Genomic DNA, 12,566 nt, shown 5'->3' on the forward strand with positions numbered 1-12,566 from the left:
GTTTAGGAAAGAAACGTTTCCTAAGGTGATCCTTGTTACATTGAAAGAAAAAGCCACTGTTCAATCAGTATATTTAGTTAACATTGTAACTGAGGTTGTGCAAACTCATTTTGCTTAATTTTGAACCACTAGAAAATTTATATCAAACTCTTTACAGGGTTCATGTGCCACTTAGGGGAGATTGGGGGGAAGGAAGCAGAGAGATGAAGGAGCAGGAGAAAAAAATAAAAAAAATAGGATGAGTAATGGAACAGAGAATAAAAAATAAATAGACAGAAAAAGATAGGAGAAGGGAAAGACATGTTCTAGCCTTTGGGGTAAGGAGTTATTCTGTCCCTAATGACAGTGTGATAGTAGAGAGATGAGCACTATAGAAATGTATAAAAGTAAAAATGGTAATAATAATAATAATGATGATAATAAAAATACTTAATAAATGATGATAATAAAAAATACTTCCTTTATCAAAAAAGTTCATTTTTTAAACTACATCGGGTTGGGAGGGTGGGAGATCAAACTAGTGGAAAAGGATGTTCACAGACTCAGGCTAATTTTGTGAACTCCCCAAAATAGAGCTTTACTCATCATTAATTGTAATTATTGTTTCTCTACCCGGACCTCTATTTTAAAAATGACCAGTTTGTTGGGGGCAAAAAGGTTTGTACTATAGATCTGTACACCAAGTCCACAATTGTGTCTATAATATAGAAAACTCCCTATGTTATATATGGCTCTGAATTAAATGCATTTTTCAGCAGTTAGTGTTGTATGATCTTTGTTAAACAAGAGGCACTGGAGATGTAACTGAATGCAGACCGACAATGATGGCTGTGTAGGAAGAGTTCCCATTTTGCTGATGGGAGAACTTTGTGTGCTAAAAAAAAAAATGAAAGGCGGGTTACTTCGGGCAAAGAGGCACTACTAAAAAGTTTAAAAGCAGCTTCATTATGAAAATAGTAAAATCACCCAATCCCTGGCCAGATGGAGAAAGATTCATGGTTTCACTCAGGGTAAGCTGAATGTTTGCTGGCCTCTTATCCCACACAAAAAGAAAAGCTGGATTTGATTCTGCTCAGAATAAATCAGGAGTAACTCCATATAAGTCAATGAAATCACATATGCATAAGATCAGAATCAGGCCCACTGAGTTCACTGTTAAGCTAATATTTCACAAAGGATCAACTTTACAAGGTCTTGGGAAAATTGGCAAAAATCTCAAGTTCTCAAGCAGAATGGCCATGAAGGGGGCTATCTGCTAGTTTCCCACTGCTCCTGTGAAACAGCAAATTTTTCTTTTCGAAAAGGAAGCCATGCAATATACTTCAGGGCAAATTTCAACAGAACTACACACAGAATAAAGGTACTACTAATCATTGTGAGTAAGGCTGGCAGAATCTGACCCTTGGTAGATAATTCAATAATATACCCCTTTAGTACAGTGAATTAGTAAAGACAAAATGTAAAAACTGAAAAGCACACTGACAAAAAGTAACTGAATGTCATACACTGAGCAGAGAAGTCTCAGAATCTATTTCAAGGTTTTGGCATTTAGAGCAGGACAGCTAGTCTGTATGAAAATTATACTGTTCATTTTGTGGACTTGTCGCTCAGCTGGGAGCTGATGTCTGTCTATCTGAAGGCCACACTGCCTCAGAAAAGAAGAAAGTTGTAAGGAATATGTTATCACACAGTTATCTTAACTCTCATATTTATGTACAAGTTGCCCTGCATAGAGAATGACTCATGCTAGGGCAAGAGAAGGACATATTTGGGTTGTTGTTAGGTGCTATTTAATATCATTCATGTATGCTCATTAAGTTTCTCAGAAGAAATGTATAGAAAAAACAGAGATTTCACTTCATCCTGAATCTGCAGGTATAGTACAGTTGTGTTTGGAAAGATGCATTTTGCAGTTGAGCGGGATTTCCAAAAGATCTCTTTGGTGGCTTAGCTCTGCTATTATTGAAGTCAGTGGGGGTGGAAGAACTAGGCCAAGATTGCATGCTTTTGAAAATCAACTGTATATTTTAGGGAAGATTTTCAAAGACACAAATGCAGTTGGGTGCCCAAATCCCATTTGTATCCTTTTAAAATCTTCTCTTTTATATTTATTTTCAAATTGAAGAAATGCTCAAATAAAATTTATCGGCTGCTTTTTAAAAAAATTCTCATGAAAGGTGTAAGACTGACATCCCTGGTCACTGCTGTCCTCTACCAATCCACAACTAAGATACAGCTCAGGTTGCAGCAGGGCAAGCATTCTTGAATGCTGATTTAAAACATGTTTCAACTGGGCTGGCCACCTGCAGGTGTTGAGAGAGAGAGCTGTTCTAGCTCTACACCCATTTAGTTCCTGGACTCTCTCTCTTGAGGCTTCCAACTCAGGTGTGAGAAAGTGCAAGATAGTGACTTCTGTAAAGTGAACATGACTACTAAATACAGTGCCACAATCTACTTTCAAAGGCTATTTGAGCATGAGAACATTTAGTTGCTGCTGTCCCAGGCCAGATTCAGAGCTGTTGATGGGAAGGTGAAAGTGTTGATATACCAATCCCCAGAGCTATCCAGTGTATACCCTCATGTAAACATTCCAATAATGCTGCAGTAGCTAGATTTTCAGGGCAGCTGTAGCCTTTTTCTGACTAGCACACTACAGAAGAGAGTTCTATGTTTTGTGGATTATGGCAAGATTATCTCTTATGTGGGAATGACCCACATAGTGGACTGGATATTCCATGAGGTTCCTCATATACACTGTTTCTATGGCATTGTTCCTTCAGGATATAGGAGTTTGCCACCCTCCCTAAACACAGACCAAACTGCGCATTTGGCCCCCAACAGTAATGGATCCCAGTGGATTTCCAGAGGCCCTGTGCCTGCACACTGGTTCTCAGCTTCCCCAAGTACCTTTTGGCTTCCCTAAAACACATCTTCTGCAGGAGAGACAGTGATTTCTGGAACTGGAGAAAAGCAAAATTTGGCTGTCTGCCAGCCTCATCCTCTTCTGCCCCAACTCATTCCTTCCTAGCAATGGAGCATATGAGTATCCTTGGGTTAGGAGGAAGGGGAGACTGATACTACCCCATCTGTGCTCCTCAAGTTTGGTTCCACCAAGTTCTCATCCTATCTCCCCATGAAGGTGAAAGGAGACACCAGAGAACCTCAGACCCTAATTAGTTACGTTCAGGCAGTGCCACAAACTATATGCACTTTTCCAGAATTACCATTATGAAAGTGTGTTTTGCAGTTTTGTTTTTTTGCTAGGATACAACTCACCATTCTTAATAATATCTTTTTCCCTTGCCTTTTCCTGGCATTACACTCATTTTACTCTGCAAGCTAGTTTGTTGCCTCCTCTGAGGAAGTTCAAGGTATAATGAGCAAAACATCCAGTTTAATTAAGGAAACTGGTGCAATTCCTCCCCCCCCCCCCCCGCCCATAGAATAGATTGGAGTCTGACTTTGAGGTCCACCTTGGCTTGGATTAGATCCAGTCAAGAGTCAGCCCATACTGCTGACATCCAAAAAAAATGGTTTTACTATATAAATGCTAAGGAACACCCTTGCTAAGACAAGAAGCCCTTTAAAGGTATTAGTATCACCTTCTCAAATGTTTGCAGTGACTTCAGGCTCTTTCTAAATACTGTACAACATTTAGAAACTCCAAGAGTCACAGTGAAATGTGATGCCTCAGAGAATATGAACGGGATACCCACAACATCTGACTCTTCCGACTGCCTCGGCACCACACACATAGCAGCACAGACACGCTATTTCCTTTTTATTTATAGTCTTTTAAACTTGGGCAGCACCAGGTATGTCAAATTACCTCGATCATGAATCTTCAGGAAATTATTGCTCTCTCTGCATAGAGCCATGTCCTTTAAAATGTGAAAAGGGGAGGGCATCATGTTCCCAACCAGGGAACTGCCATTTTAATGCATGTAACTGATACTGATTTATACTGCAGACAGAATTTATAGCAAGATGGAAAAGGTTATATTTTCACTGAAAATTTACTTACATCTTTTTCCTTAACTGTGTATCTTTATGCAATCTCAGAGACTAGCTGAGTCAACTGAGTGCGTCACCAATCTTTGCCATACTGAATAAGTGCACAGTTGTATTCTCTTTACATGCCTCCTTTTTATAACATCACTGCTATTTACTACAGAGGGCTTATTTAAAAAAAGGATCACATATATTTGTATATTGTAATGTTACATACATAGTTTAGATCTGAATATTAATATATTTACTTGTAGGATTAAGTCTGCCTGCTAAACAAACATCTCTATATTTTTTTTATAAGCAGAAGGTGTGATACATTACCAGCTCAGATGGAAAAAGTATTAATGCCTTGGTCACTTGGGGTTATTAACTTTACTGATCTGATAGGAAATTCTGGATTGAATTATTGTGTCCTGAACACAGGAGAGGAGATAATGCATAATGTTCTTATTTTGCATAGTGAAACCATATCATTTTATGTTAAAGAGAGGCAGAAAAGCCCTAAAGATAACTTTGAACAGAGGGAAAGCATAAGATTTATTTATTGCTATTTTCTAAAAGAAGAGTCTGCAGAATTAAGGGACCTGGGGATCCATTCTCTAGCTAAAATCATTAGAATCTTCAATAAGCATCTGCTATTTGGCACTCTATCTGCGCCTCCTACACAGCAGTGACTCTCTGGTCAGATGACTTCTGCAGACTTTTGAGGCTATTGATTGGCAGAAGAACATCACGCCATATTGTCCTGTATCATCCCACTTCATCTCATGTGACAGTTATAGGGAGGGAGGACGTTAAAAAATCTCCAGTGACAGTAACTGCCTAAGGGTGAAATGGCAAAATGACCCATTCTTATCACTGTCTACAGAGACAACTGAGTCTGAATGCTGGACTCAGCTTTGTGCGGCAAAAGTGTTGCTCTGCCCTCTTCACAGCATAGGCACTGTGCTGCAGAATAGTAGTTTGGGTAAGTGGGAGGTGGACTGAAAATGAAAACCTTAAAACAAGAGGGCATCAGTTAGGAAATTCTAAGGAGAAGGGGAGGGGGATTGTTTATTTAGCATTAACTACAGCACAATGGCTGATGAAGTGTAAAATTTCAGTGGTCTGCAGTTTGCTGACTTCTCCTGGGTAAATATTTATAAACCATACACTTTCAGTGTAAAAAGGTGTTAACAGGTGTCAGGTTTGATAAAGCACTTAGTAATAGAAAGCTCATCTTCTGAATGTCACCAGACAGGTAGATGCACATGACCATAATGACAGAGTACACGTCTGAAGGGAATTAAGGGTATTAGAGCTGCTGCACCTCCTCAGACGTAGATCTTGCTTTACCACTCTGAATAGTGTAGGCCAACATTTTCAAAAGAGGGTGCTTAAAATGAATCCATATCTAGGAACCTAAATAGGAAGCTTGAGAGAGGCTATGCACCCATACTTCTTATCCATTTCAGCTGGACGTCAGCAACTCTGAAAATCAGATCACCTTGGTATGGATAGAGATTTCTAACTTTAGGCACCCTCCTTGACAATGTGAGAAGTAGAAGTATCCAATATGTGGTGCTAATAGGGAGACGAATGTAGATAAGGCAAAAAGAATCGTAGAGTACCAGAATCCTCAGTTTAATTAAAAGGAAACCGCCCCTGTTTAGCTGTGATCTTCAGCCTTGGCCAAACATGAGTACGAAGCTGTGTTGTTCTTAGTCCTCTTTTCATTTCTTGCCTGAACAGGATCTTGGACACTAACTCCTTAGACTGGAGAAGCATCCTACCTTCCACAAGGAACAGAGTTGAACTTCACTTTTTGAAGTGCCAATAAGCATGTGAGTACAATGATTTTCAGTGTTTCTGACTAAGGTAATATTAAACTCGGGGTCTTGGAGGTTGAAGGTTGCTGCTTCATACAAGGACTTACTGTGAGTCAATCTTTGCTGTTTTTCTTTACTATTGCATGTTTCCTTGATTCGCTGAGGAGCTTCCTTTGCAGGTAACACCATACATGGACCACTGTCTTTTTATGCTTCCGTTCTATGGATCAATTCCTGATTTGAAACTATTGTACCTCAGTTTTCAAATTAAATTAGACCTCATAATCTGTCTTTGCAGTGCTTGAAATGATTGTCCTACCCAGATAGCATTGCAAAGAAGAAAATGTTCCACTTCCTGCATTAGAACCTGCTGCGTCTTCAACCTTCTTTACTGGCAGAAAACAGTATAGTAACTATTACTAGCCAGAATTTTGTCAAAATCAGTCAGTCATTATGTTTGATGATTATGATCATTTTTGATATCATATTTGATTATGATTGTTCAACATTTTAATAAAAGCCATTTTTTAAAATTACCATTGCACCTCCCTCTTTAACTTCACATCTAGTAAATGAAAAATCATATTGGGCCAAATCCTGAAATCCTTACTTCTTGAAGCCAGCAGAACTTTGTCTAAAGATGAATTTCAGTAGTGGGGATAGATCCAACAATCTCCTAAATAAATATTCACAGGTAGAAGGGGAAAAGATTCAAGATACACAAAGAGAAAAGATCATTTTGTGAAAATGTCAATCTTTATACGCTTTGTTTTATTCTTCAGCTCATTCTGTTCAAAATTAATGCAGTCAGCTCTGCAATAGCTAACTGCAGCCCAGAATTAGTGCAATCAAATGGTTAAAAGTTAATTGAAACCAATGTGTGTTGAGATCATAGTGTGTTTTGTTTTTTTTTCCCCTAGCAAAGTGCTGTGTTATTCAGTCACAGAGCATAAAACAGGTCAAAGTCAGCAAGTTGTACACAGAGCAGGATTAATGCACTATGGTGCTAGTGGGCTAACACACTACAACAGCACACCAGTGGCTAAATATTTAAATTATATGTATGTCAGTGTGCAGAACAATCTGAAAAAACCCTGCTCTTTTCCTTCCTATCACCCAACTGTGAATTCTGAATAATACCCAAGTTCAGTAAAGCCACCCCCTCTGGATATCACAGAGCGAACTGGCCTATTGTGGTGCAGCTTCCATTCCCCCCCCCCTTTTTTTTTCCCTGCATACTGGGGGCATTTTCAATTAAGAAGAATTCAGTTTTGGATCACAGTTTTGTGAAGGTTTAATGCTAATGGGTAAACATAGAAGGACTCAGTAATAATAATTCATAAGCAGCAGGAAGAAAAGTGCATGCTTTTGTTGTTGGACTGGTTGGAGCCAGTTCATTTTATAGAATTTCATGCCAGCTACACTCCATAAATTTTTCACAAAGATCATAAAATACCTTTTTATTTTATTTTTTCCTTTTGTTGCTCTCCAGAGCTTATTCATTACACATGAAGCATATCTGTGCTGTGAAATCCGTTACTAAATACCTCAGGACCTGTCATGCCAGTGTAATTTAAATTGAATGTAACAATAATCCAACCTGATTGCCCAGCTCACTAGTTAATGTGAGGATATTTGACTCTGTTAATCACCACAATAGCCAGGTCACATTTCTACCATTGCATAAGTAAACAGATTAACCGGCATGCAGTGCAGCCCTAACAACGACATGCTGGTGACATTTGCAACACAGCAAGCTGCAGCCTAACCTAGAGCACAAGAAATTGGACCTTACAGTATAAACAACAATTTTTAATTCTATATTAAAAAAAACCCCAAACTTTTAAAAGCTGAGGGTGGGTATGTACGTATGTATATGCGAATTTAACATCTGGAGTGTGACCCCTAACACAAGCATTAAGCTGAAGGTATTATATATAAATATATATACACAGAGAGAGAGAGAGAGAGTTCAGTGAATTTTATATTAAAGCTCAGTTGCCTCTTTCAGAAATAACCCATGCTACTAAGAGATTGGTGGACTGATTTATATGATGTGAGATCCAAACAAAATTCAGCCTTTCTGTGCCAAGATGAGTGGTGTAATAATCAGATTTTATTTTATTTTATTTTATTTATTGGGCTTATGCCAAGCAGAACTCTGAGCACCTTTTAGCTTGGCGTGTTAGCACTCTTAAATTAATAGTGCTTATATCTGTGTATTTTCATTGAGAGAAAATTAAGAAAAATGCCAAGTTAAGAACATTGCCACCTTAGTGTGGTACATTAAAAAAAAAGACAGAGAAAGCATGAGAGAGAGAGAGAGAGAGAGAGACACGCTGATGGGAAAAGCTGATAAGATCCAATCAGTTAAGATCGCACACTGGCTTTTATACCACAATTTTTCAAAATTTCCCTCCCCTCTCTTAATCCACCATGTTTACCAAACAGCCAGGATAAGAGCCCAGAGTGGATAATAACATTTTGTTTTGTCCCAGAAATATGATGCTATCAGGGTTAGCTGTGCTTTTAATTAAAGGAGAGCACCCTAACATGTTGGACAAATATACGTAATAAATCTATTTCTGTATTATCTAGAGAGCAGCACTGTGCAAGCAGAGATCTTGAAGCCAAATCTAGGCCTTTGGGATCCTTTTTGTACCATGGTGTCTAGTGCTGAGGAAATGTTCTGGTTTAACAGTTTGTTCTGGTAAATGTTTGGAAATGTTCTGGTTTAATGGTTCTGGTAAATAGGTTATTTATCTGCAGTGACTTTTTTTCCAATGCATTTTATTGGAGGTCCTCACCAAGGTCTTATTAAATTAAACCTGTCCCCATTCAAATATAGTGGATCTGTATTTTTGACAGAGTATTCTAAGTAAGGCTAAAGGTAACTATCATCATGTTTGACTCTCCTTCTGCCCACTTTTCCCCCTCCTGTTGTTTATTTTAACTGATAGCAAAACCAAACAGGTTTCAGAGTAGCAGCCGTGTTAGTCTGTATTCGCATCCGATGAAGTGAGCTGTAGCTCATGAAAGCTTATGCTCTAATAAATTTGTTAGTCGCTAAGGTGCCACAAGTACTCCTTTTCTTTTTGCAAAACCAAACAGAAGATCATTATGGCTTAAGTAGTAGTAACATTTCTGTTATGGGCTGATCAAGGATTTGACAGAGAATCTCTATGGGAAATACTAGCAGTGTTCTCTGCTGTTCAGCCTCATGACCTGAGAGAAGCACTGAAGGAACTCTCTTCATCCTTTGCCATCAGAGAAAGGATTGGCTCAACACACGTTCAGTGATGACAGAGGCTAATAAAGAGAATGGGAGAGGCTTGAGTTACTGAATAAAGCTCAGTGGACAGGCCCTACTAATGAAAAAGGAAAATAATACCTATTGCAGAGGAACATGACAGAGGATTTAAAGCAGACATTACAATATCACCAGGAAATACATAATCAAGCATAAGGGTAGGACCCTGTCACCAAGTTCTGAAATATTTTTCCCCATAAAATGTTTACAGTTCACATCATGTCTAAACCACTGACTCTATTGTATGAGTGAAAAACAAAGCTAACTTAGAGGTTTCCGATGCTTTTATGTAACCCTATAATTTTTAAAGGCCTTTGTTTCATAAATTGAAATTATGTAGGCAATTAGTCTATACTGTGCACTAACCCCTGTTATGCCTTGGCTAAGAAAAAGAATTTAAAAGAACAGAGTTATTTCATTTTAAAAACAGGTTATTGTGCACACCCAATATATTTTTCATCAAAAATGTATTAGACCTATTATACAAATGAACTGCTCTGTTAGTCTTCACGGGTAATGAGTCCAGAAACATGAAATGATAGAATGCTGTTGGTCACGTCTCGATCCATAACAACTTAAATGGACAATTTAAAAGACCTCAGGGGGCTGAATGACTCAGGGGATTGGTAATTCAATGGGGAGCCTTTTACCTCTTGGTCAGTGGTTTGAATCTAGCTCTGAGCTAAAGTGACCCAAAGTCATTACTTGTTGATTGTTGTCCAATGACCTGTGTGAAATATGTTGGCAGTCCAGTTCCTGCAAACATATGTCCACATCAGAAAACCTCCATCACAACTGGTATTAGTTGTCACCCTTGTTGGTAGTCCCAGAAAAGAGGCTAAAAACAGAATGGAAGTGGAAACTTGATTCACCACCTCAGCCCTAAAGAATGGTCACTGCTACCTTTGTGTGAAACCCAAAATTTTGGGTCATGTGGATTGTAATGAAGTATAGGTTTCAGAGTAGCAGCCGTGTTAGTCTGTATTCGCAAAAAGAAAAGGAGTACTTGTGGCACCTTAGAGACTAACAAATTTATTAGAGCATAAGCTTTCGTGAGCTACAGCTCACTTCATCGGATGCATTTGGTGGAAAAAACAGAGGAGAGATTTATATACACACACACAGAGAACATGAAACAATGGGTTTATCATACACACTGTAAGGAGAGTGATCACTTAAGATAAGCCATCACCAACAGCAGGGGGGGGAAGGAGGAAAACCTTTCATGGTGACAAGCAGGTAGGCTAATTCCAGCAGTTAACAAGAATATCAGAGGAACAGTGGGGGGGGGGGTGGGAGGGAGAAATACCATGGGGAAATAGTTTTACTTTGTGTAATGACTCATCCATTCCCAGTCTCTATTCAAGCCTAAGTTAATTGTATCCAGTTTGCAGAATTGCAAACTGGATACAATTAACTTAGGCTTGAATAGAGACTGGGAATGGATGAGTCATTACACAAAGTAAAACTATTTCCCCATGGTATTTCTCCCTCCCACCCCACCCCCCACTGTTCCTCTGATATTCTTGTTAACTGCTGGAATTAGCCTACCTGCTTGTCACCATGAAAGGTTTTCCTCCTTCCCCCCCCTGCTGTTGGTGATGGCTTATCTTAAGTGATCACTCTCCTTACAGTGTGTATGATAAACCCATTGTTTCATGTTCTCTGTGTGTGTGTATATAAATCTCTCCTCTGTTTTTTCCACCAAATGCATCCGATGAAGTGAGCTGTAGCTCACGAAAGCTTATGCTCTAATAAATTTGTTAGTCTCTAAGGTGCCACAAGTACTCCTTTTCTTTTTGTAATGAAGTATATTACCCTTCATAACCAGTGGAGAAAGTCTCAGGTGTCAGGCTATCCAGTTCCAAGAGTTTTGTGGGTGACAGAGCCAGAGGCTCCCTACTGGGGAAGTGGTCCTGAGTTGATATTTGGTGTCTGGGGGAAAAAACAGGCTATTGTTCTGTTTTGGGTTCAGGACCAAAAGCCATAGTGGTGTAGGACAGAGCAGGGCTCCCTACTCTCTCAGCCAACCAGGATAGGTTCAAGAAGGATAACATATAACTTGTTTCTTCCCTCACAGAGAGGGAGATGCTGGTTGGAAGAAGACTGGCTGCTAGACTCTCAGAGAGCAGGAAAATGCAGTTGGACAGTTTGGACTCAACCTCTAGACCACAGAGGAGACTCAGAAAAACCTCAACTCAGCAAAAAATCACACATGGAAGAGCTCACATGACTTTGCCCTATGTGACTGTCCAGGGGCGGAGGGGAGAGAGTTGGGAATGGCTTAACTGTGAGAGAGTTACATTATATATGATGATTTTCATCTTCATTTTGAGTTATGATCTTCATTAGACACTGTTCTGTTGTTCAGTACAAATAAGACAATCATATAACATTTCCTTGGTATTTCTGTCACCATGTATTCCTACAGACTGCTGTTTCAGATAGGCTAAGGCATATTACATAACCTTTCTCTGAAAATGTTAATACACTCAAATGCTTCTCATACTTCAAATCAAGCATTATTTTTTTACTGAGCTATGCAGGGTTTAACTTGCTCCATGAATTTGTCTAAGTACTGGAGTAGAAAAGAAGTCATGAAATAATAACACAGCAGAGTAGATCAGGTGGAAGGAATCAAACTGCATGAAGAGCTCTTCAGTCTATTCATGGTTTCAGGTTCCACCAGTGACACCTGACATTCCAATAGCAAAATACACCTAGATAATTATAGGTGTCAGTGAAGGGCAGAGCTCTGGAGAGCCACTCACTGAAAAACTACCCACTGATTTTCCTCTTCAGCTTATAACTACTTGCACACTTTCCTTAAATCTCCCCACAAAGACCTGGTTGGTTTCCAATTTGAATAGTTTCATTGGGACTGTTGTAATCAGTGTTGCTAGCCAATCTCCTGTTCATTCCAGCATGCACTGAGCTTCTTTTCCCCACTGCCCTTTCAGAAATAGAGAACTTCCAGGAAAGAGGAGGAAACAAAGATGATATCCGTAGTTGCCTTCATGCAGATGAAGGCAGGCCTGATCTTATTGAGAGAGCTCTTATTTCTCTTTGTATTCATAGATTTATAGATTTCAATGGACCATTGTGATGTTCTAGTCTGACCTACTGTATAACACAGGCCACAAAATTTCCCCAAAATAATTCCAAGAGTACATCTTTAGAAAAACATCCAGTCTTGATTTTAAAAATTGTCAGTGATGGTGAACCCACCACAACTGTTAATAAATTGTACCAATAGTTAATTACGCTCACTGTTAAAAATTTACTCCTTATTTCCAGTCTGAGTATTTCCATTATTCTTGAGACAGCTGCAGAGATTAAACAATGTATTGAGATTATTATGAGGTGGTTCCATGCTGCAAAAATGGAAATCAACCTGGTTTTTTTCTTGTAACTAAAATCAACAAAGTTGATTTTTG

Source organism: Dermochelys coriacea, chromosome 2 (assembly GCF_009764565.3).
Source record: "Dermochelys coriacea isolate rDerCor1 chromosome 2, rDerCor1.pri.v4, whole genome shotgun sequence".
Classification (NCBI taxonomy): Eukaryota; Metazoa; Chordata; order Testudines; family Dermochelyidae; genus Dermochelys; species Dermochelys coriacea.